We start from the raw sequence: 23,309 nt of genomic DNA, 5'->3' as shown, positions 1-23,309 counted from the left end.
ATGTAGGGACGACAGTACATTCCATCACATCCATCTAGTGTACACAGGTAGGTCCATTGTGGCGGGCAGGCGAGCGGGCGGGCTGCTTTATTGGCTGTTTGCTGTTCCCCTACTCCACTCCACTATTTGACTGTTGTGCTGCATCAATCAATCAATCAATCAATCAATCAATCAATCAATCAATCAGTGGCTGGCTCAGGTGCAGCTCTTTAACTTACCTAAAAGGGAGGGCGGAGAGAAGACAAGGAAGGTGAATGAGGTGTTCCAATGTGAAATGCCGGAAACACAGAAACACAGACGACACACAACAAGAGGTGGCAATCTATTCATTAATTGCATTTAATCAATGAGCTCATTATCACTCATGCATTGTCCAACAGGTGTTGAAATAATGGGATTAAAAGGGGAGATCCCTTCAGAAAGACAGAAACAATAGCAAAGACAAAAAACACTTTTGGAATCTGCTTTTAGTCAACACATAAGGAAAGGGTGCACCGGTCCTGGAAATACTGCAATACCAGGTCAATGCGTGGAGTGGACAGAGCAAGCTCTATTTCCATCTCCCTGTTCTAAAAATCCATTTAATATATGGTCCCCAGATAGGGGACGTATCAGATATTAAACTGATAAGAACAGATACTACACTTGATCTTAGCCAAAAGGCCGAGAAGCGATAACCCGAACGGGCCGCGCGTTGCCCGAGCCTGCCCGATACTGCTGTTCAGCCGTTGCAGCGATTCAGCCTACTTCTAGGCAATTCCATGGGGCCCTGCAGGCTCACACACTCACAGCTACACGGGAGGTGAATAAAGGCCGGAGAGGAAGCCAGACAGGATTTGCTTCTTTTGCTTGCACCACAATGCAGTGCTGAAAGAGGAGGAATCTACATAAAAACGCCTTCCTGGCAACGCCCAAATGCCCTGCTGCCATGCAGATAAACACTGGCAGCGGCAGCAAGTGCATGCCCACAGCCACCCCTTGTTCCTTCACACCTTGTATCAGCTGTAATCCAGTCCAGTCCAGTGCTGCCTGCTGAGCAGCACTGACCAACACTGCCTGGGCCCAGGCTTTTATCTCTGAGGCCCCATTATGATGTCAGAAAGCTGGCTCTGGAATCCTGAGGGCTCCACTATGACACGTGCAAAGTTCCGTCTGAACTTTATATAAGACGGTGAGGCTCAGTCAGTCACTCAGTGTTGCCTGAGAGGGCAACACTGCAACAGCCGGCCGCCAGGCTGTCTTTTTTTTGCACAGCTAGTTGCCTCCAGGAGGCCACAAGAGGGAGACAAGGGACTGCAAAATGGAAAATAGGCATCCACCAACTTTACAGACAACTTCTCCTTGCTCCTACAACCTCCATCCTTGCACAGTTTGTTATTCTTCTAGGTAACATAGTAACAAATCCAAATTGCTGCTCTCTTTGTAGGCAAGCAAGGCTTTGTTGCAACTGCAATTCTTACTTCTTCTTGAAATGTAGGGACGACAGTACATTCCATCACATCCATCTAGTGTACACAGGTAGGTCCATTGTGGCGGGCAGGCGAGCGGGCGGGCTGCTTTATTGGCTGTTTGCTGTTCCCCTACTCCACTCCACTATTTGACTGTTGTGCTGCATCAATCAATCAATCAATCAATCAATCAATCAATCAATCAATCAATCAATCAGTGGCTGGCTCAGGTGCAGCTCTTTAACTTACCTAAAAGGGAGGGCGGAGAGAAGACAAGGAAGGTGAATGAGGTGTTCCAATGTGAAATGCCGGAAACACAGAAACACAGACGACACACAACAAGAGGTGGCAATCTATTCATTAATTGCATTTAATCAATGAGCTCATTATCACTCATGCATTGTCCAACAGGTGTTGAAATAATGGGATTAAAAGGGGAGATCCCTTCAGAAAGACAGAAACAATAGCAAAGACAAAAAACACTTTTGGAATCTGCTTTTAGTCAACACATAAGGAAAGGGTGCACCGGTCCTGGAAATACTGCAATACCAGGTCAATGCGTGGAGTGGACAGAGCAAGCTCTATTTCCATCTCCCTGTTCTAAAAATCCATTTAATATATGGTCCCCAGATAGGGGACGTATCAGATATTAAACTGATAAGAACAGATACTACACTTGATCTTAGCCAAAAGGCCGAGAAGCGATAACCCGAACGGGCCGCGCGTTGCCCGAGCCTGCCCGATACTGCTGTTCAGCCCTTGCAGCGATTCAGCCTACTTCTAGGCAATTCCATGGGGCCCTGCAGGCTCACACACTCACAGCTACACGGGAGGTGAATAAAGGCCGGAGAGGAAGCCAGACAGGATTTGCTTCTTTTGCTTGCACCACAATGCAGTGCTGAAAGAGGAGGAATCTACATAAAAACGCCTTCCTGGCAACGCCCAAATGCCCTGCTGCCATGCAGATAAACACTGGCAGCGGCAGCAAGTGCATGCCCACAGCCACCCCTTGTTCCTTCACACCTTGTATCAGCTGTAATCCAGTCCAGTCCAGTGCTGCCTGCTGAGCAGCACTGACCAACACTGCCTGGGCCCAGGCTTTTATCTCTGAGGCCCCATTATGATGTCAGAAAGCTGGCTCTGGAATCCTGAGGGCTCCACTATGACACGTGCAAAGTTCCGTCTGAACTTTATATAAGACGGTGAGGCTCAGTCAGTCACTCAGTGTTGCCTGAGAGGGCAACACTGCAACAGCCGGCCGCCAGGCTGTCTTTTTTTTGCACAGCTAGTTGCCTCCAGGAGGCCACAAGAGGGAGACAAGGGACTGCAAAATGGAAAATAGGCATCCACCAACTTTACAGACAACTTCTCCTTGCTCCTACAACCTCCATCCTTGCACAGTTTGTTATTCTTCTAGGTAACATAGTAACAAATCCAAATTGCTGCTCTCTTTGTAGGCAAGCAAGGCTTTGTTGCAACTGCAATTCTTACTTCTTCTTGAAATGTAGGGACGACAGTACATTCCATCACATCCATCTAGTGTACACAGGTAGGTCCATTGTGGCGGGCAGGCGAGCGGGCGGGCTGCTTTATTGGCTGTTTGCTGTTCCCCTACTCCACTCCACTATTTGACTGTTGTGCTGCATCAATCAATCAATCAATCAATCAATCAATCAATCAATCAATCAATCAATCAATCAATCAATCAGTGGCTGGCTCAGGTGCAGCTCTTTAACTTACCTAAAAGGGAGGGCGGAGAGAAGACAAGGAAGGTGAATGAGGTGTTCCAATGTGAAATGCCGGAAACACAGAAACACAGACGACACACAACAAGAGGTGGCAATCTATTCATTAATTGCATTTAATCAATGAGCTCATGACCTGCCTAGGTAGAGTCGTGTGTTAACCTTAAACCATACTATCCCCCATCCCCATTTAGTAACGACACATGACACCGAGGTTGGATGTGAAATGGCCACAGCAGCCGTTTATTAATTTCACAGTTTTATAAAAACAATTTAAATCCGAAACATTCGGATAACTAGTTAGGAATCCACCAGAGAATTCCTCCTAATAATTCACATGACCCAACATGGGTCAGAATCATAAATAACAATTAAACGTTAACATTAACCCGAGCAGAGGAAGTCCTTGAAGCCCCTTCAGATGTTCCTTTCAAGAACACACCGAATTAGCCATCTGCAAACCACTAATTACCTCCAGCCGTAAACCAGCTCGGAAGCACCGTTCACCTCTGCAGATGGCTCCAACCACTAGAAGTCCACTTCAAGGGGATAACACCCGATGAAGCCCTCAAGTGATATACCGACCACTAGAAGTCCACTTCAAAGGGATAACACCCGATGAAGCCTTCAAGTGACATACCTTCTACCAGAAGACCACTTCAAAGGGATAACACCCGATGAAGTCTTCAACCATGTACCTTTTTTGGGGGACGCATACCCCCGATGCGACCCCCCCACCATTTTGTACTGACTGGCCTCAAGGACTCCCCCCGCCAGCTGCCATGACAACAGAACCTACTCCGGAAAAAAGAAAAACATGTTAAATAAGCACACAAAATAAAACACAACGCTCATAGCCAGACGTACATAAGACCTAAGGAGTAACAAAACAAGGGTGGGAGGGTGGGAGCTTTGCTTACTGTGTGTTACTCCTCCCGCTGCTTCCGGCTCAATGCCGAGAAACAGCGGGAAGCGCAGTAACGGCCCCCCCGCCCCCCTTAACTCCTCCCCGTCCCTCCTTCAGCTCCTTCAACTTTCCCTGACCTCGTAACATTAACCCTTTCCCTACCAGGACGGTCATGTCGGCTTCCCTTAAGCCTGCAGCTGCGTCCAGCCTCTTCTTGACCTGCCTAGGTAGAGTCGTGTGTTAACCTTAAACCATACTATCCCCCATCCCCATTTAGTAACGACACATGACACCGAGGTTGGATGTGAAATGGCCACAGCAGCCGTTTATTAATTTCACAGTTTTATAAAAACAATTTAAATCCGAAACATTCGGATAACTAGTTAGGAATCCACCAGAGAATTCCTCCTAATAATTCACATGACCCAACATGGGTCAGAATCATAAATAACAATTAAACGTTAACATTAACCCGAGCAGAGGAAGTCCTTGAAGCCCCTTCAGATGTTCCTTTCAAGAACACACCGAATTAGCCATCTGCAAACCACTAATTACCTCCAGCCGTAAACCAGCTCGGAAGCACCGTTCACCTCTGCAGATGGCTCCAACCACTAGAAGTCCACTTCAAGGGGATAACACCCGATGAAGCCCTCAAGTGATATACCGACCACTAGAAGTCCACTTCAAAGGGATAACACCCGATGAAGCCTTCAAGTGACATACCTTCTACCAGAAGACCACTTCAAAGGGATAACACCCGATGAAGTCTTCAACCATGTACCTTTTTTGGGGGACGCATACCCCCGATGCGACCCCCCCACCATTTTGTACTGACTGGCCTCAAGGACTCCCCCCGCCACCGCGAAACAGGCCTTGACCACCTTAAGCCTGTGAGTTCCTCCACACCACCACCGCCCTTTCTATGCCTTCTGCTATAGCCAAGCTCCAAATATCAATGCCAACCTCGGTCAGATGAACCCCGTCACTCCTCCAGAAATTCCCCAATCCTGACTCCAAATCCCTATGCCTCACGCAAATGCCCCCGTTCTTCGCCACAAAACGGGACACCGCCCGGTTAACTTTTATCCGAGCCTTATTGACTCTCTCCACCGATCTAGCTAACCGCCAATGCTTCCTTGGGACTATGTCCGACCACACTACCACCAACTTGGGATAAGATACCCACAAACACAACAAATCATGTTTGATATCCCGCACCAACTCACGAAAAGGGCGGACTCCTAAGTCATTCCCACCCACGTGCAACACTAAAACCTCCGGAACCCTATCGAGCCGCACATATGTCTGGAATTCCGCCAACACCCTGTTCCACGACATACCTCTAAACCCCAGCCAATGCACAACCGCATCCTGTCGCGGAATGCGCAACTGGCGACCATCCGGGCGGACGTCCGCCCTCAAAGCCCCCCAGTGCACGTACGAATGACCCATCAACCACACCAGACAAGGAGGCGAATCTGAAACGGAAAACACAGTTAGGCACCACCATATAACATTTGCAAGCATAACAACAAAATTACAACATATGGGGGCGGACATAAGACTTAAACCTTTTAGACTCCCAACGACCAATACGCCTCACCCCCTCATCATCCAACCCCCAGCGCCCTGCTTCCGTTGCTGCGCCAATCCGGAAGGAATGAGATGAATATGAGCTTGCTGCAACCCCAACCGCCGTCAAACATTTTTTAAAAACAGCTCCAAACTGAAACCTGGACAAGAACGACCCGTCCACATGACGTAACAAAGGCAAATCTGGAGACCCCCTGTTTTTTGTAAAACCCCGCATGCACTCTACTGGGCACATGACCGACCCCGGGAGAGCGAACAAAACTATCAGTTTTCCCTTCCCTAATTGGTCAGTTTTTGATCTACGCAACCATACCTCCAACCGATCTGCAAAAAGGCACACCTCCCCAGATCTCAGCCCCCCTGCCTGTTTAGTACTTGGCGACACCAACTCACCTACTCTAAATGCTCCGAAGAACGCCAACGAGAAAGCCAACCGAAACAAATCCATTTCATCTGAAGAACGACATACCGATGCCAATGAACCGCCCAACAAGCCCAGCAAAGCAAACGACACCGGCCTTCTACTATCCGCCTCCACCCTACCTCTGCGCAACCCCTTCAAAGCCTGCGATACCAGAAATTCCTTCGATACATCCCGCAAGCCCCGCAACTTAAGCCCCAACGCCACCGCGGATATAAACCGGTTCACCTTCGCTACTGAAAACCCCCCCTCCCAGGCATCCCCTAACCAATACAAAAGTGCCACCAACCTGTCTCTATCCGTATTGACATCACCCAACTCTCTTACCCACTCCTCCCACTGCCTCCAATAAGCAGCATAAGCCCTCCACGTCGTGCGCGCCAAAGACCTTTGTAACAGCTGCTCTACGGGACCGATACCAGATCCCATAGATGATCCGGACACGCCAAACCGAGACGTTCCGCTCCCGGGGCCAATTCCCGAAACCGGTCCCACTGCGAGCGAGAAAGAGCATCAGCAACACAATTCCGTACACCCGGGACATGCACCGCCACCACCCACGCGTTCAGCGACAAACACACCAACACTAAATGTCGCAACAATTGAACTACCGGAGGAGAGGACGCCGTGATGTTATTAATGGCAAGCACCACCCCCATGTTGTCGCAGTAAAAACGGACCTTCTTATCCCTGAGCCTGTCCCCCCAAATGGTAGCCGCCACCACGATGGGAAACAGCTCGAGCAGGGCCAGATTCCGCGTCAATCCACTGGACACCCAGCTAGCCGGCCATTGACCTGCGCACCACGGACCCCCCCCGTAAGCTCCAAAGCCACCCGCCCCAGCCGCATCCGTGAAAATATTCAGATCACTCGTATCCTGCGCTGGGGCCATCCATAGCGAGCGACCATTGTACTGGCCCAAGAAGTCATCCCAAACCTGAAGATCAGCTCGGTGCTCCTCCTTGAGCCTCACAAAATGATGCGGCGCCCGCACTCCCGCCGTTGCCGCCGCCAACCTTCTACCAAACACCCTCCCCATCGGCATAATCCGGCAGGCGAAATTCAACTTCCCCAGCAGCGACTGAAGCTCCCTCAGCGACATTTTCTTCCTTCTACAAGCCCGTCGCACCTCCAGCCTCAAAGCACCCAACTTATCCGCCGGGAGCCGACACTCCATTGCCACCGAGTCAATTTCGATTCCCAAGAAAGAAATCGTCGCTACCGGGCCCTCCGTTTTTTCCGGCGCCAAAGGGATCCCAAAATCCCTCGCCACCTTCTGCAGGGCATGAAGCAAGTTACCGCAAACCGGCGAACCCCCCGGGCCAACGCACAAAAAATCATCTAAGTAATGGATCAACGAATCGACCCCGGATACTCCCCTCGTTACCCACTCCACGAAGCTACTAAACGCCTCGAAGTATGCACAAGAAAGAGAACACCCCATCGGAAGGCACCGATCCACGTAAAAGGCCCCATTCCAAAAACAACCCAACAGCCGTTGGCTTTCTGGGTGGACCGGCAACAACCTGAACGCCGCCTCGATGTCGGTTTTTGCTAGCAGCGCCCCCGGACCCGCAGCCCGCACTAACCCCACCGCCTTATCGAATGAGGTATAAACTACGGAACACAACTCGTGATCAATCCCGTCATTTACCGACGAACCTTTGGGATACGATAAATGTTGAATCAAACGAAACTTTCCGGGCTCGCGTTTAGGGACAATACCCAAAGGGGACACAACTAAATCTTTTACCGGCGACTCCACAAATGGCCCCGACATGCGCCCCAACGAAACTTCTTTTAACAACTTTTCCGACACGACTTCCGCATGCAAGTAAGCCGATTTTAAATTTCTCCGCGTAACCGGAACCTCATAAGGAGGCGGAGGAATAACAAAACCAACACTAAACCCTTCATAAAGCAACTTAGCTGCCGCCCTATCCGGATACTCATTTAGATAAGGGGCCATCCTTTCCACCCTCACCGGCGACACCCCCTTGACCAGCCCCGTGCTGGTTCCCGGACCTCTTTTTCCGCAGACATTTTGCCGCCCCGTGTGATGCACCATTACACTCGGAGCACACGTGCTTGAACTTGCACGTGGCCCCAAACTTGCACTGGCCTTCATTGAATTGCCAGCAAAACCCCGCCTTTCCCCCGCCGCTTGGTCCACTCTGACTAGTCTGGCCTCCCTGGCCACCGCTCCCGGGAAAGGGCTGCCTAACCGGAGCCGTAACCCGTAACCAGAGAGCAATATCCTTCTGGTCCCACCGAATCGCCGGCCGAACCGCCTTCCGCTGACGGAATTGCTCATCATATCGCAGCCACGCCTGACCCCCATACGCCCTATGAGCCTCCCCAATAGCATCAAAATAACAAAATAACGCCGAACAATTTTCCGGCGCCTTTTCCCCTATCACACTAGCCAATATGGCGAACGCCTGCGACCAATTAACGAACGTCTGCGGGATAAGCCTATACCGCCGCCGTTCCTCCTCGTCCTTTTTACTCTCATCCCGCTTGCTCTTATCCAAATTGAATTTAGCCAGCGGCAAGAGAGAAAAAATTTCAACGTATTCATCTTTCCAGATCCGATCACGCACCTCCTGCTTTAAATGCGCCCCCAACGGACCCTCAAAACAAACATACACCTCCCCCCGAGCACGATCGTCCATGCGCACTCGATCGCCGTCCTTCTGTGCCTCAGTCTGCACCGACACCGCGACCGCCTCTCTAACCGCCACCACAGGACGCGCCTGCAACGATCCCACGTCCCTGGGGCCTTCCCAAACTACCGCAGGGGACACTTCCGTTACAACCGGCGCCGCGGCCCTATCAAGGCGCCCCACCAGCTCCCGTAAGCAACCCACTAAATCTGCCAAACCCGCTCCGTCGCGTCCGCCCGCGCCACTACCGGCCCCCGATGCTATGCTAGCAGCCCCCCTGCCGACACCCGACATAAAAATCGCTGGATAAGACAATAATGGAGTTATACACTCACCGGGCTGCACAGGCGCTGTGTTCCCGTCAGCCGGACCATCCTGACCTCGACGATAGACGTCCAGTTCACCTTCCTCCCGTTCTTCTCTCGCCGACGACTGTCCCTCCCAACGACATCTTCGGAAAGGGGATGAGGACGCGCTGACCGATGGGCCGGCAACCTGCCGCCCGACCGCCGGGACCCAGACTTCCGACCGGACCTGTTGCCTCGACGTCGCTGCAGATCTAGTCGTCCGTCTAGACGATCCTGACGAAGCCTGCCCCCTGGCCGGAACATCACCATGCGGGGCGGCCGTACCTTGCTCTCGACATCTTCCATCTGATGGGGGAGGGGTGACAGGGAGCCCGGCCTGCGACTCCCTGCTTACCGCCGGACCCCGTCGCGGCCTGGGATTCCTGCCAGGACGCAGGGCCTGGGAAGGGGCGGTCCTCCCAGCTGCCTGGCCTGCAGCGTCCGGGATCGGGCTCCCTCTGCGACGCCGTGTCCGCGGGACTACCTCCGGACTAAGGCGCTCTGGAGGTCGGGACCGCCGAGAGGGACGGGTCGACACAGCCTGCATCGCCGTCACCCCTGCCACCGCTCTCTGCCTGCCCAGCGCAGGAGCGGTTGTTGCCGACTCCCCCCCCGCCGCCATAGCCATGCTCGTAGGGGGGCCGGGGGAGGGGAGCCTGTCCCTTACAACAGACCCCGAACGCCGTGCCCGACGTGGCGAAACGGCGTCCGGGATCCGCGTTAATGCAGCCACGGTCTCCTCCAGCCATCCGGGACCGTGGTGCACAGCAGCGGCGCGCAGCCGCTCTAAAATCAAGGCCTCTGCCATTACTAAAAAACCGGGCAACGGGGAGCTTTGCTTACTGTGTGTTACTCCTCCCGCTGCTTCCGGCTCAATGCCGAGAAACAGCGGGAAGCGCAGTAACGGCCCCCCCGCCCCCCTTAACTCCTCCCCGTCCCTCCTTCAGCTCCTTCAACTTTCCCTGACCTCGTAACATTAACCCTTTCCCTACCAGGACGGTCATGTCGGCTTCCCTTAAGCCTGCAGCTGCGTCCAGCCTCTTCTTTATCACTCATGCATTGTCCAACAGGTGTTGAAATAATGGGATTAAAAGGGGAGATCCCTTCAGAAAGACAGAAACAATAGCAAAGACAAAAAACACTTTTGGAATCTGCTTTTAGTCAACACATAAGGAAAGGGTGCACCGGTCCTGGAAATACTGCAATACCAGGTCAATGCGTGGAGTGGACAGAGCAAGCTCTATTTCCATCTCCCTGTTCTAAAAATCCATTTAATATATGGTCCCCAGATAGGGGACGTATCAGATATTAAACTGATAAGAACAGATACTACACTTGATCTTAGCCAAAAGGCCGAGAAGCGATAACCCGAACGGGCCGCGCGTTGCCCGAGCCTGCCCGATACTGCTGTTCAGCCCTTGCAGCGATTCAGCCTACTTCTAGGCAATTCCATGGGGCCCTGCAGGCTCACACACTCACAGCTACACGGGAGGTGAATAAAGGCCGGAGAGGAAGCCAGACAGGATTTGCTTCTTTTGCTTGCACCACAATGCAGTGCTGAAAGAGGAGGAATCTACATAAAAACGCCTTCCTGGCAACGCCCAAATGCCCTGCTGCCATGCAGATAAACACTGGCAGCGGCAGCAAGTGCATGCCCACAGCCACCCCTTGTTCCTTCACACCTTGTATCAGCTGTAATCCAGTCCAGTCCAGTGCTGCCTGCTGAGCAGCACTGACCAACACTGCCTGGGCCCAGGCTTTTATCTCTGAGGCCCCATTATGATGTCAGAAAGCTGGCTCTGGAATCCTGAGGGCTCCACTATGACACGTGCAAAGTTCCGTCTGAACTTTATATAAGACGGTGAGGCTCAGTCAGTCACTCAGTGTTGCCTGAGAGGGCAACACTGCAACAGCCGGCCGCCAGGCTGTCTTTTTTTTGCACAGCTAGTTGCCTCCAGGAGGCCACAAGAGGGAGACAAGGGACTGCAAAATGGAAAATAGGCATCCACCAACTTTACAGACAACTTCTCCTTGCTCCTACAACCTCCATCCTTGCACAGTTTGTTATTCTTCTAGGTAACATAGTAACAAATCCAAATTGCTGCTCTCTTTGTAGGCAAGCAAGGCTTTGTTGCAACTGCAATTCTTACTTCTTCTTGAAATGTAGGGACGACAGTACATTCCATCACATCCATCTAGTGTACACAGGTAGGTCCATTGTGGCGGGCAGGCGAGCGGGCGGGCTGCTTTATTGGCTGTTTGCTGTTCCCCTACTCCACTCCACTATTTGACTGTTGTGCTGCATCAATCAATCAATCAATCAATCAATCAATCAATCAATCAATCAGTGGCTGGCTCAGGTGCAGCTCTTTAACTTACCTAAAAGGGAGGGCGGAGAGAAGACAAGGAAGGTGAATGAGGTGTTCCAATGTGAAATGCCGGAAACACAGAAACACAGACGACACACAACAAGAGGTGGCAATCTATTCATTAATTGCATTTAATCAATGAGCTCATTATCACTCATGCATTGTCCAACAGGTGTTGAAATAATGGGATTAAAAGGGGAGATCCCTTCAGAAAGACAGAAACAATAGCAAAGACAAAAAACACTTTTGGAATCTGCTTTTAGTCAACACATAAGGAAAGGGTGCACCGGTCCTGGAAATACTGCAATACCAGGTCAATGCGTGGAGTGGACAGAGCAAGCTCTATTTCCATCTCCCTGTTCTAAAAATCCATTTAATATATGGTCCCCAGATAGGGGACGTATCAGATATTAAACTGATAAGAACAGATACTACACTTGATCTTAGCCAAAAGGCCGAGAAGCGATAACCCGAACGGGCCGCGCGTTGCCCGAGCCTGCCCGATACTGCTGTTCAGCCGTTGCAGCGATTCAGCCTACTTCTAGGCAATTCCATGGGGCCCTGCAGGCTCACACACTCACAGCTACACGGGAGGTGAATAAAGGCCGGAGAGGAAGCCAGACAGGATTTGCTTCTTTTGCTTGCACCACAATGCAGTGCTGAAAGAGGAGGAATCTACATAAAAACGCCTTCCTGGCAACGCCCAAATGCCCTGCTGCCATGCAGATAAACACTGGCAGCGGCAGCAAGTGCATGCCCACAGCCACCCCTTGTTCCTTCACACCTTGTATCAGCTGTAATCCAGTCCAGTCCAGTGCTGCCTGCTGAGCAGCACTGACCAACACTGCCTGGGCCCAGGCTTTTATCTCTGAGGCCCCATTATGATGTCAGAAAGCTGGCTCTGGAATCCTGAGGGCTCCACTATGACACGTGCAAAGTTCCGTCTGAACTTTATATAAGACGGTGAGGCTCAGTCAGTCACTCAGTGTTGCCTGAGAGGGCAACACTGCAACAGCCGGCCGCCAGGCTGTCTTTTTTTTGCACAGCTAGTTGCCTCCAGGAGGCCACAAGAGGGAGACAAGGGACTGCAAAATGGAAAATAGGCATCCACCAACTTTACAGACAACTTCTCCTTGCTCCTACAACCTCCATCCTTGCACAGTTTGTTATTCTTCTAGGTAACATAGTAACAAATCCAAATTGCTGCTCTCTTTGTAGGCAAGCAAGGCTTTGTTGCAACTGCAATTCTTACTTCTTCTTGAAATGTAGGGACGACAGTACATTCCATCACATCCATCTAGTGTACACAGGTAGGTCCATTGTGGCGGGCAGGCGAGCGGGCGGGCTGCTTTATTGGCTGTTTGCTGTTCCCCTACTCCACTCCACTATTTGACTGTTGTGCTGCATCAATCAATCAATCAATCAATCAATCAATCAGTGGCTGGCTCAGGTGCAGCTCTTTAACTTACCTAAAAGGGAGGGCGGAGAGAAGACAAGGAAGGTGAATGAGGTGTTCCAATGTGAAATGCCGGAAACACAGAAACACAGACGACACACAACAAGAGGTGGCAATCTATTCATTAATTGCATTTAATCAATGAGCTCATTATCACTCATGCATTGTCCAACAGGTGTTGAAATAATGGGATTAAAAGGGGAGATCCCTTCAGAAAGACAGAAACAATAGCAAAGACAAAAAACACTTTTGGAATCTGCTTTTAGTCAACACATAAGGAAAGGGTGCACCGGTCCTGGAAATACTGCAATACCAGGTCAATGCGTGGAGTGGACAGAGCAAGCTCTATTTCCATCTCCCTGTTCTAAAAATCCATTTAATATATGGTCCCCAGATAGGGGACGTATCAGATATTAAACTGATAAGAACAGATACTACACTTGATCTTAGCCAAAAGGCCGAGAAGCGATAACCCGAACGGGCCGCGCGTTGCCCGAGCCTGCCCGATACTGCTGTTCAGCCGTTGCAGCGATTCAGCCTACTTCTAGGCAATTCCATGGGGCCCTGCAGGCTCACACACTCACAGCTACACGGGAGGTGAATAAAGGCCGGAGAGGAAGCCAGACAGGATTTGCTTCTTTTGCTTGCACCACAATGCAGTGCTGAAAGAGGAGGAATCTACATAAAAACGCCTTCCTGGCAACGCCCAAATGCCCTGCTGCCATGCAGATAAACACTGGCAGCGGCAGCAAGTGCATGCCCACAGCCACCCCTTGTTCCTTCACACCTTGTATCAGCTGTAATCCAGTCCAGTCCAGTGCTGCCTGCTGAGCAGCACTGACCAACACTGCCTGGGCCCAGGCTTTTATCTCTGAGGCCCCATTATGATGTCAGAAAGCTGGCTCTGGAATCCTGAGGGCTCCACTATGACACGTGCAAAGTTCCGTCTGAACTTTATATAAGACGGTGAGGCTCAGTCAGTCACTCAGTGTTGCCTGAGAGGGCAACACTGCAACAGCCGGCCGCCAGGCTGTCTTTTTTTTGCACAGCTAGTTGCCTCCAGGAGGCCACAAGAGGGAGACAAGGGACTGCAAAATGGAAAATAGGCATCCACCAACTTTACAGACAACTTCTCCTTGCTCCTACAACCTCCATCCTTGCACAGTTTGTTATTCTTCTAGGTAACATAGTAACAAATCCAAATTGCTGCTCTCTTTGTAGGCAAGCAAGGCTTTGTTGCAACTGCAATTCTTACTTCTTCTTGAAATGTAGGGACGACAGTACATTCCATCACATCCATCTAGTGTACACAGGTAGGTCCATTGTGGCGGGCAGGCGAGCGGGCGGGCTGCTTTATTGGCTGTTTGCTGTTCCCCTACTCCACTCCACTATTTGACTGTTGTGCTGCATCAATCAATCAATCAATCAATCAATCAATCAATCAATCAATCAATCAATCAATCAATCAGTGGCTGGCTCAGGTGCAGCTCTTTAACTTACCTAAAAGGGAGGGTGGAGAGAAGACAAGGAAGGTGAATGAGGTGTTCCAATGTGAAATGCCGGAAACACAGAAACACAGACGACACACAACAAGAGGTGGCAATCTATTCATTAATTGCATTTAATCAATGAGCTCATTATCACTCATGCATTGTCCAACAGGTGTTGAAATAATGGGATTAAAAGGGGAGATCCCTTCAGAAAGACAGAAACAATAGCAAAGACAAAAAACACTTTTGGAATCTGCTTTTAGTCAACACATAAGGAAAGGGTGCACCGGTCCTGGAAATACTGCAATACCAGGTCAATGCGTGGAGTGGACAGAGCAAGCTCTATTTCCATCTCCCTGTTCTAAAAATCCATTTAATATATGGTCCCCAGATAGGGGACGTATCAGATATTAAACTGATAAGAACAGATACTACACTTGATCTTAGCCAAAAGGCCGAGAAGCGATAACCCGAACGGGCCGCGCGTTGCCCGAGCCTGCCCGATACTGCTGTTCAGCCCTTGCAGCGATTCAGCCTACTTCTAGGCAATTCCATGGGGCCCTGCAGGCTCACACACTCACAGCTACACGGGAGGTGAATAAAGGCCGGAGAGGAAGCCAGACAGGATTTGCTTCTTTTGCTTGCACCACAATGCAGTGCTGAAAGAGGAGGAATCTACATAAAAACGCCTTCCTGGCAACGCCCAAATGCCCTGCTGCCATGCAGATAAACACTGGCAGCGGCAGCAAGTGCATGCCCACAGCCACCCCTTGTTCCTTCACACCTTGTATCAGCTGTAATCCAGTCCAGTCCAGTGCTGCCTGCTGAGCAGCACTGACCAACACTGCCTGGGCCCAGGCTTTTATCTCTGAGGCCCCATTATGATGTCAGAAAGCTGGCTCTGGAATCCTGAGGGCTCCACTATGACACGTGCAAAGTTCCGTCTGAACTTTATATAAGACGGTGAGGCTCAGTCAGTCACTCAGTGTTGCCTGAGAGGGCAACACTGCAACAGCCGGCCGCCAGGCTGTCTTTTTTTTGCACAGCTAGTTGCCTCCAGGAGGCCACAAGAGGGAGACAAGGGACTGCAAAATGGAAAATAGGCATCCACCAACTTTACAGACAACTTCTCCTTGCTCCTACAACCTCCATCCTTGCACAGTTTGTTATTCTTCTAGGTAACATAGTAACAAATCCAAATTGCTGCTCTCTTTGTAGGCAAGCAAGGCTTTGTTGCAACTGCAATTCTTACTTCTTCTTGAAATGTAGGGACGACAGTACATTCCATCACATCCATCTAGTGTACACAGGTAGGTCCATTGTGGCGGGCAGGCGAGCGGGCGGGCTGCTTTATTGGCTGTTTGCTGTTCCCCTACTCCACTCCACTATTTGACTGTTGTGCTGCATCAATCAATCAATCAATCAATCAATCAATCAATCAATCAATCAATCAGTGGCTGGCTCAGGTGCAGCTCTTTAACTTACCTAAAAGGGAGGGCGGAGAGAAGACAAGGAAGGTGAATGAGGTGTTCCAATGTGAAATGCCGGAAACACAGAAACACAGACGACACACAACAAGAGGTGGCAATCTATTCATTAATTGCATTTAATCAATGAGCTCATTATCACTCATGCATTGTCCAACAGGTGTTGAAATAATGGGATTAAAAGGGGAGATCCCTTCAGAAAGACAGAAACAATAGCAAAGACAAAAAACACTTTTGGAATCTGCTTTTAGTCAACACATAAGGAAAGGGTGCACCGGTCCTGGAAATACTGCAATACCAGGTCAATGCGTGGAGTGGACAGAGCAAGCTCTATTTCCATCTCCCTGTTCTAAAAATCCATTTAATATATGGTCCCCAGATAGGGGACGTATCAGATATTAAACTGATAAGAACAGATACTACACTTGATCTTAGCCAAAAGGCCGAGAAGCGATAACCCGAACGGGCCGCGCGTTGCCCGAGCCTGCCCGATACTGCTGTTCAGCCCTTGCAGCGATTCAGCCTACTTCTAGGCAATTCCATGGGGCCCTGCAGGCTCACACACTCACAGCTACACGGGAGGTGAATAAAGGCCGGAGAGGAAGCCAGACAGGATTTGCTTCTTTTGCTTGCACCACAATGCAGTGCTGAAAGAGGAGGAATCTACATAAAAACGCCTTCCTGGCAACGCCCAAATGCCCTGCTGCCATGCAGATAAACACTGGCAGCGGCAGCAAGTGCATGCCCACAGCCACCCCTTGTTCCTTCACACCTTGTATCAGCTGTAATCCAGTCCAGTCCAGTGCTGCCTGCTGAGCAGCACTGACCAACACTGCCTGGGCCCAGGCTTTTATCTCTGAGGCCCCATTATGATGTCAGAAAGCTGGCTCTGGAATCCTGAGGGCTCCACTATGACACGTGCAAAGTTCCGTCTGAACTTTATATAAGACGGTGAGGCTCAGTCAGTCACTCAGTGTTGCCTGAGAGGGCAACACTGCAACAGCCGGCCGCCAGGCTGTCTTTTTTTTGCACAGCTAGTTGCCTCCAGGAGGCCACAAGAGGGAGACAAGGGACTGCAAAATGGAAAATAGGCATCCACCAACTTTACAGACATCTTCTCCTTGCTCCTACAACCTCCATCCTTGCACAGTTTGTTATTCTTCTAGGTAACATAGTAACAAATCCAAATTGCTGCTCTCTTTGTAGGCAAGCAAGGCTTTGTTGCAACTGCAATTCTTACTTCTTCTTGAAATGTAGGGACGACAGTACATTCCATCACATCCATCTAGTGTACACAGGTAGGTCCATTGTGGCGGGCAGGCGAGCGGGCGGGCTGCTTTATTGGCTGTTTGCTGTTCCCCTACTCCACTCCACTATTTGACTGTTGTGCTGCATCAATCAATCAATCAATCAATCAATCAATCAATCAATCAATCAATCAATCAGTGGCTGGCTCAGGTGCAGCTCTTTAACTTACCTAAAAGGGAGGGCGGAGAGAAGACAAGGAAGGTGAATGAGGTGTTCCAATGTGAAATGCCGGAAACACAGAAACACAGACGACACACAACAAGAGGTGGCAATCTATTCATTAATTGCATTTAATCAATGAGCTCATTATCACTCATGCATTGTCCAACAGGTGTTGAAATAATGGGATTAAAAGGGGAGATCCCTTCAGAAAGACAGAAACAATAGCAAAGACAAAAAACACTTTTGGAATCTGCTTTTAGTCAACACATAAGGAAAGGGTGCACCGGTCCTGGAAATACTGCAATACCAGGTCAATGCGTGGAGTGGACAGAGCAAGCTCTATTTCCATCTCCCTGTTCTAAAAATCCATTTAATATATGGTCCCCAGATAGGGGACGTATCAGATATTAAACTGATAAGAACAGATACTACACTTGATCTTAGCCAAAAGGCCGAGAAGCGATAACCCGAACGGGCCGCGCGTTGCCCGAGCCTGCCCGATACTGCTGTTCAGCCCTTGCAGCGATTCAGCCTACTTCTAGGCAATTCCATGGGGCCCTGCAGGCTCACACACTCACAGCTACACGGGAGGTGAATAAAGGCCGGAGAGGAAGCCAGACAGGATTTGCTTCTTTTGCTTGCACCACAATGCAGTGCTGAAAGAGGAGGAATCTACATAAAAACGCCTTCCTGGCAACGCCCAAATGCCCTGCTGCCATGCAGATAAACACTGGCAGCGGCAGCAAGTGCATGCCCACAGCCACCCCTTGTTCCTTCACACCTTGTATCAGCTGTAATCCAGTCCAGTCCAGTGCTGCCTGCTGAGCAGCACTGACCAACACTGCCTGGGCCCAGGCTTTTATCTCTGAGGCCCCATTATGATGTCAGAAAGCTGGCTCTGGAATCCTGAGGGCTCCACTATGACACGTGCAAAGTTCCGTCTGAACTTTATATAAGACGGTGAGGCTCAGTCAGTCACTCAGTGTTGCCTGAGAGGGCAACACTGCAACAGCCGGCCGCCAGGCTGTCTTTTTTTTGCACAGCTAGTTGCCTCCAGGAGGCCACAAGAGGGAGACAAGGGACTGCAAAATGGAAAATAGGCATCCACCAACTTTACAGACAACTTCTCCTTGCTCCTACAACCTCCATCCTTGCACAGTTTGTTATTCTTCTAGGTAACATAGTAACAAATCCAAATTGCTGCTCTCTTTGTAGGCAAGCAAGGCTTTGTTGCAACTGCAATTCTTACTTCTTCTTGAAATGTAGGGACGACAGTACATTCCATCACATCCATCTAGTGTACACAGGTAGGTCCATTGTGGCGGGCAGGCGAGCGGGCGGGCTGCTTTATTGGCTGTTTGCTGTTCCCCTACTCCACTCCACTATTTGACTGTTGTGCTGCATCAATCAATCAATCAATCAATCAATCAATCAATCAATCAATCAATCAATCAGTGGCTGGCTCAGGTGCAGCTCTTTAACTTACCTAAAAGGGAGGGCGGAGAGAAGACAAGGAAGGTGAATGAGGTGTTCCAATGTGAAATGCCGGAAACACAGAAACACAGACGACACACAACAAGAGGTGGCAATCTATTCATTAATTGCATTTAATCAATGAGCTCATTATCACTCATGCATTGTCCAACAGGTGTTGAAATAATGGGATTAAAAGGGGAGATCCCTTCAGAAAGACAGAAACAATAGCAAAGACAAAAAACACTTTTGGAATCTGCTTTTAGTCAACACATAAGGAAAGGGTGCACCGGTCCTGGAAATACTGCAATACCAGGTCAATGCGTGGAGTGGACAGAGCAAGCTCTATTTCCATCTCCCTGTTCTAAAAATCCATTTAATATATGGTCCCCAGATAGGGGACGTATCAGATATTAAACTGATAAGAACAGATACTACACTTGATCTTAGCCAAAAGGCCGAGAAGCGATAACCCGAACGGGCCGCGCGTTGCCCGAGCCTGCCCGATACTGCTGTTCAGCCCTTGCAGCGATTCAGCCTACTTCTAGGCAATTCCATGGGGCCCTGCAGGCTCACACACTCACAGCTACACGGGAGGTGAATAAAGGCCGGAGAGGAAGCCAGACAGGATTTGCTTCTTTTGCTTGCACCACAATGCAGTGCTGAAAGAGGAGGAATCTACATAAAAACGCCTTCCTGGCAACGCCCAAATGCCCTGCTGCCATGCAGATAAACACTGGCAGCGGCAGCAAGTGCATGCCCACAGCCACCCCTTGTTCCTTCACACCTTGTATCAGCTGTAATCCAGTCCAGTCCAGTGCTGCCTGCTGAGCAGCACTGACCAACACTGCCTGGGCCCAGGCTTTTATCTCTGAGGCCCCATTATGATGTCAGAAAGCTGGCTCTGGAATCCTGAGGGCTCCACTATGACACGTGCAAAGTTCCGTCTGAACTTTATATAAGACGGTGAGGCTCAGTCAGTCACTCAGTGTTGCCTGAGAGGGCAACACTGCAACAGCCGGCCGCCAGGCTGTCTTTTTTTTGCACAGCTAGTTGCCTCCAGGAGGCCACAAGAGGGAGACAAGGGACTGCAAAATGGAAAATAGGCATCCACCAACTTTACAGACATCTTCTCCTTGCTCCTACAACCTCCATCCTTGCACAGTTTGTTATTCTTCTAGGTAACATAGTAACAAATCCAAATTGCTGCTCTCTTTGTAGGCAAGCAAGGCTTTGTTGCAACTGCAATTCTTACTTCTTCTTGAAATGTAGGGACGACAGTACATTCCATCACATCCATCTAGTGTACACAGGTAGGTCCATTGTGGCGGGCAGGCGAGCGGGCGGGCTGCTTTATTGGCTGTTTGCTGTTCCCCTACTCCACTCCACTATTTGACTGTTGTGCATCAATCAATCAATCAATCAATCAATCAATCAATCAATCAATCAATCAGTGGCTGGCTCAGGTGCAGCTCTTTAACTTACCTAAAAGGGAGGGCGGAGAGAAGACAAGGAAGGTGAATGAGGTGTTCCAATGTGAAATGCCGGAAACACAGAAACACAGACGACACACAACAAGAGGTGGCAATCTATTCATTAATTGCATTTAATCAATGAGCTCATTATCACTCATGCATTGTCCAACAGGTGTTGAAATAATGGGATTAAAAGGGGAGATCCCTTCAGAAAGACAGAAACAATAGCAAAGACAAAAAACACTTTTGGAATCTGCTTTTAGTCAACACATAAGGAAAGGGTGCACCGGTCCTGGAAATACTGCAATACCAGGTCAATGCGTGGAGTGGACAGAGCAAGCTCTATTTCCATCTCCCTGTTCTAAAAATCCATTTAATATATGGTCCCCAGATAGGGGACGTATCAGATATTAAACTGATAAGAACAGATACTACACTTGATCTTAGCCAAAAGGCCGAGAAGCGATAACCCGAACGGGCCGCGCGTTGCCCGAGCCTGCCCGATACTGCTGTTCAGCCCTTGCAGCGATTCAGCCTACTTCTAGGCAATTCCATGGGGCCCTGCAGGCTCACACACTCACAGCTACACGGGAGGTGAATAAAGGCCGGAGAGGAAGCCAGACAGGATTTGCTTCTTTTGCTTGCACCACAATGCAGTGCTGAAAGAGGAGGAATCTACATAAAAACGCCTTCCTGGCAACGCCCAAATGCCCTGCTGCCATGCAGATAAACACTGGCAGCGGCAGCAAGTGCATGCCCACAGCCACCCCTTGTTCCTTCACACCTTGTATCAGCTGTAATCCAGTCCAGTCCAGTGCTGCCTGCTGAGCAGCACTGACCAACACTGCCTGGGCCCAGGCTTTTATCTCTGAGGCCCCATTATGATGTCAGAAAGCTGGCTCTGGAATCCTGAGGGCTCCACTATGACACGTGCAAAGTTCCGTCTGAACTTTATATAAGACGGTGAGGCTCAGTCAGTCACTCAGTGTTGCCTGAGAGGGCAACACTGCAACAGCCGGCCGCCAGGCTGTCTTTTTTTTGCACAGCTAGTTGCCTCCAGGAGGCCACAAGAGGGAGACAAGGGACTGCAAAATGGAAAATAGGCATCCACCAACTTTACAGACAACTTCTCCTTGCTCCTACAACCTCCATCCTTGCACAGTTTGTTATTCTTCTAGGTAACATAGTAACAAATCCAAATTGCTGCTCTCTTTGTAGGCAAGCAAGGCTTTGTTGCAACTGCAATTCTTACTTCTTCTTGAAATGTAGGGACGACAGTACATTCCATCACATCCATCTAGTGTACACAGGTAGGTCCATTGTGGCGGGCAGGCGAGCGGGCGGGCTGCTTTATTGGCTGTTTGCTGTTCCCCTACTCCACTCCACTATTTGACTGTTGTGCTGCATCAATCAATCAATCAATCAATCAATCAATCAATCAATCAATCAATCAATCAGTGGCTGGCTCAGGTGCAGCTCTTTAACTTACCTAAAAGGGAGGGCGGAGAGAAGACAAGGAAGGTGAATGAGGTGTTCCAATGTGAAATGCCGGAAACACAGAAACACAGACGACACACAACAAGAGGTGGCAATCTATTCATTAATTGCATTTAATCAATGAGCTCATTATCACTCATGCATTGTCCAACAGGTGTTGAAATAATGGGATTAAAAGGGGAGATCCCTTCAGAAAGACAGAAACAATAGCAAAGACAAAAAACACTTTTGGAATCTGCTTTTAGTCAACACATAAGGAAAGGGTGCACCGGTCCTGGAAATACTGCAATACCAGGTCAATGCGTGGAGTGGACAGAGCAAGCTCTATTTCCATCTCCCTGTTCTAAAAATCCATTTAATATATGGTCCCCAGATAGGGGACGTATCAGATATTAAACTGATAAGAACAGATACTACACTTGATCTTAGCCAAAAGGCCGAGAAGCGATAACCCGAACGGGCCGCGCGTTGCCCGAGCCTGCCCGATACTGCTGTTCAGCCCTTGCAGCGATTCAGCCTACTTCTAGGCAATTCCATGGGGCCCTGCAGGCTCACACACTCACAGCTACACGGGAGGTGAATAAAGGCCGGAGAGGAAGCCAGACAGGATTTGCTTCTTTTGCTTGCACCACAATGCAGTGCTGAAAGAGGAGGAATCTACATAAAAACGCCTTCCTGGCAACGCCCAAATGCCCTGCTGCCATGCAGATAAACACTGGCAGCGGCAGCAAGTGCATGCCCACAGCCACCCCTTGTTCCTTCACACCTTGTATCAGCTGTAATCCAGTCCAGTCCAGTGCTGCCTGCTGAGCAGCACTGACCAACACTGCCTGGGCCCAGGCTTTTATCTCTGAGGCCCCATTATGATGTCAGAAAGCTGGCTCTGGAATCCTGAGGGCTCCACTATGACACGTGCAAAGTTCCGTCTGAACTTTATATAAGACGGTGAGGCTCAGTCAGTCACTCAGTGTTGCCTGAGAGGGCAACACTGCAACAGCCGGCCGCCAGGCTGTCTTTTTTTTGCACAGCTAGTTGCCTCCAGGAGGCCACAAGAGGGAGACAAGGGACTGCAAAATGGAAAATAGGCATCCACCAACTTTACAGACATCTTCTCCTTGCTCCTACAACCTCCATCCTTGCACAGTTTGTTATTCTTCTAGGTAACATAGTAACAAATCCAAATTGCTGCTCTCTTTGTAGGCAAGCAAGGCTTTGTTGCAACTGCAATTCTTACTTCTTCTTGAAATGTAGGGACGACAGTACATTCCATCACATCCATCTAGTGTACACAGGTAGGTCCATTGTGGCGGGCAGGCGAGCGGGCGGGCTGCTTTATTGGCTGTTTGCTGTTCCCCTACTCCACTCCACTATTTGACTGTTGTGCTGCATCAATCAATCAATCAATCAATCAATCAATCAATCAATCAGTGGCTGGCTCAGGTGCAGCTCTTTAACTTACCTAAA

The 23,309-nt window shown here is 49.8% G+C and overlaps 11 non-coding genes across 11 annotated transcripts; all 11 read right to left on the bottom strand.

Annotated features, from left to right (window-relative positions):
• Window positions 1-484: 484 nt before the first annotated feature.
• On the bottom strand, window positions 485-675 carry LOC142723309 (U2 spliceosomal RNA). Its single transcript, XR_012875519.1, has one exon. It is a non-coding gene; the product is annotated as a U2 spliceosomal RNA (small nuclear RNA).
• Window positions 676-1,963: 1,288 nt separating this feature from the next.
• LOC142723307 (U2 spliceosomal RNA) lies at window positions 1,964-2,154 on the bottom strand. The gene has a single exon (XR_012875518.1). It is a non-coding gene; the product is annotated as a U2 spliceosomal RNA (small nuclear RNA).
• Window positions 2,155-10,302: 8,148 nt separating this feature from the next.
• Window positions 10,303-10,493, bottom strand: LOC142723306 (U2 spliceosomal RNA). Its single transcript, XR_012875517.1, has one exon. It is a non-coding gene; the product is annotated as a U2 spliceosomal RNA (small nuclear RNA).
• Window positions 10,494-11,773: 1,280 nt separating this feature from the next.
• On the bottom strand, window positions 11,774-11,964 carry LOC142723305 (U2 spliceosomal RNA). Its single transcript, XR_012875516.1, has one exon. It is a non-coding gene; the product is annotated as a U2 spliceosomal RNA (small nuclear RNA).
• Window positions 11,965-13,232: 1,268 nt separating this feature from the next.
• LOC142723304 (U2 spliceosomal RNA) lies at window positions 13,233-13,423 on the bottom strand. The gene has a single exon (XR_012875515.1). It is a non-coding gene; the product is annotated as a U2 spliceosomal RNA (small nuclear RNA).
• Window positions 13,424-14,719: 1,296 nt separating this feature from the next.
• Window positions 14,720-14,910, bottom strand: LOC142723303 (U2 spliceosomal RNA). Its single transcript, XR_012875514.1, has one exon. It is a non-coding gene; the product is annotated as a U2 spliceosomal RNA (small nuclear RNA).
• A 1,284-nt stretch (window positions 14,911-16,194) lies between these two features.
• On the bottom strand, window positions 16,195-16,385 carry LOC142723301 (U2 spliceosomal RNA). The gene has a single exon (XR_012875512.1). It is a non-coding gene; the product is annotated as a U2 spliceosomal RNA (small nuclear RNA).
• A 1,288-nt stretch (window positions 16,386-17,673) lies between these two features.
• On the bottom strand, window positions 17,674-17,864 carry LOC142723300 (U2 spliceosomal RNA). Its single transcript, XR_012875511.1, has one exon. It is a non-coding gene; the product is annotated as a U2 spliceosomal RNA (small nuclear RNA).
• Window positions 17,865-19,152: 1,288 nt separating this feature from the next.
• On the bottom strand, window positions 19,153-19,343 carry LOC142723299 (U2 spliceosomal RNA). Its single transcript, XR_012875510.1, has one exon. It is a non-coding gene; the product is annotated as a U2 spliceosomal RNA (small nuclear RNA).
• A 1,281-nt stretch (window positions 19,344-20,624) lies between these two features.
• On the bottom strand, window positions 20,625-20,815 carry LOC142723298 (U2 spliceosomal RNA). Its single transcript, XR_012875509.1, has one exon. It is a non-coding gene; the product is annotated as a U2 spliceosomal RNA (small nuclear RNA).
• Window positions 20,816-22,103: 1,288 nt separating this feature from the next.
• Window positions 22,104-22,294, bottom strand: LOC142723296 (U2 spliceosomal RNA). Its single transcript, XR_012875508.1, has one exon. It is a non-coding gene; the product is annotated as a U2 spliceosomal RNA (small nuclear RNA).
• Between the last annotated feature and the right edge of the window lie 1,015 nt (window positions 22,295-23,309).

Source organism: Rhinoderma darwinii, unplaced genomic scaffold, assembly GCF_050947455.1.
Source record: "Rhinoderma darwinii isolate aRhiDar2 unplaced genomic scaffold, aRhiDar2.hap1 Scaffold_549, whole genome shotgun sequence".
In the NCBI taxonomy this organism is placed as follows: Eukaryota; Metazoa; Chordata; class Amphibia; order Anura; family Rhinodermatidae; genus Rhinoderma; species Rhinoderma darwinii.
This window is presented reverse-complemented; position numbering and strand designations above follow the sequence as displayed.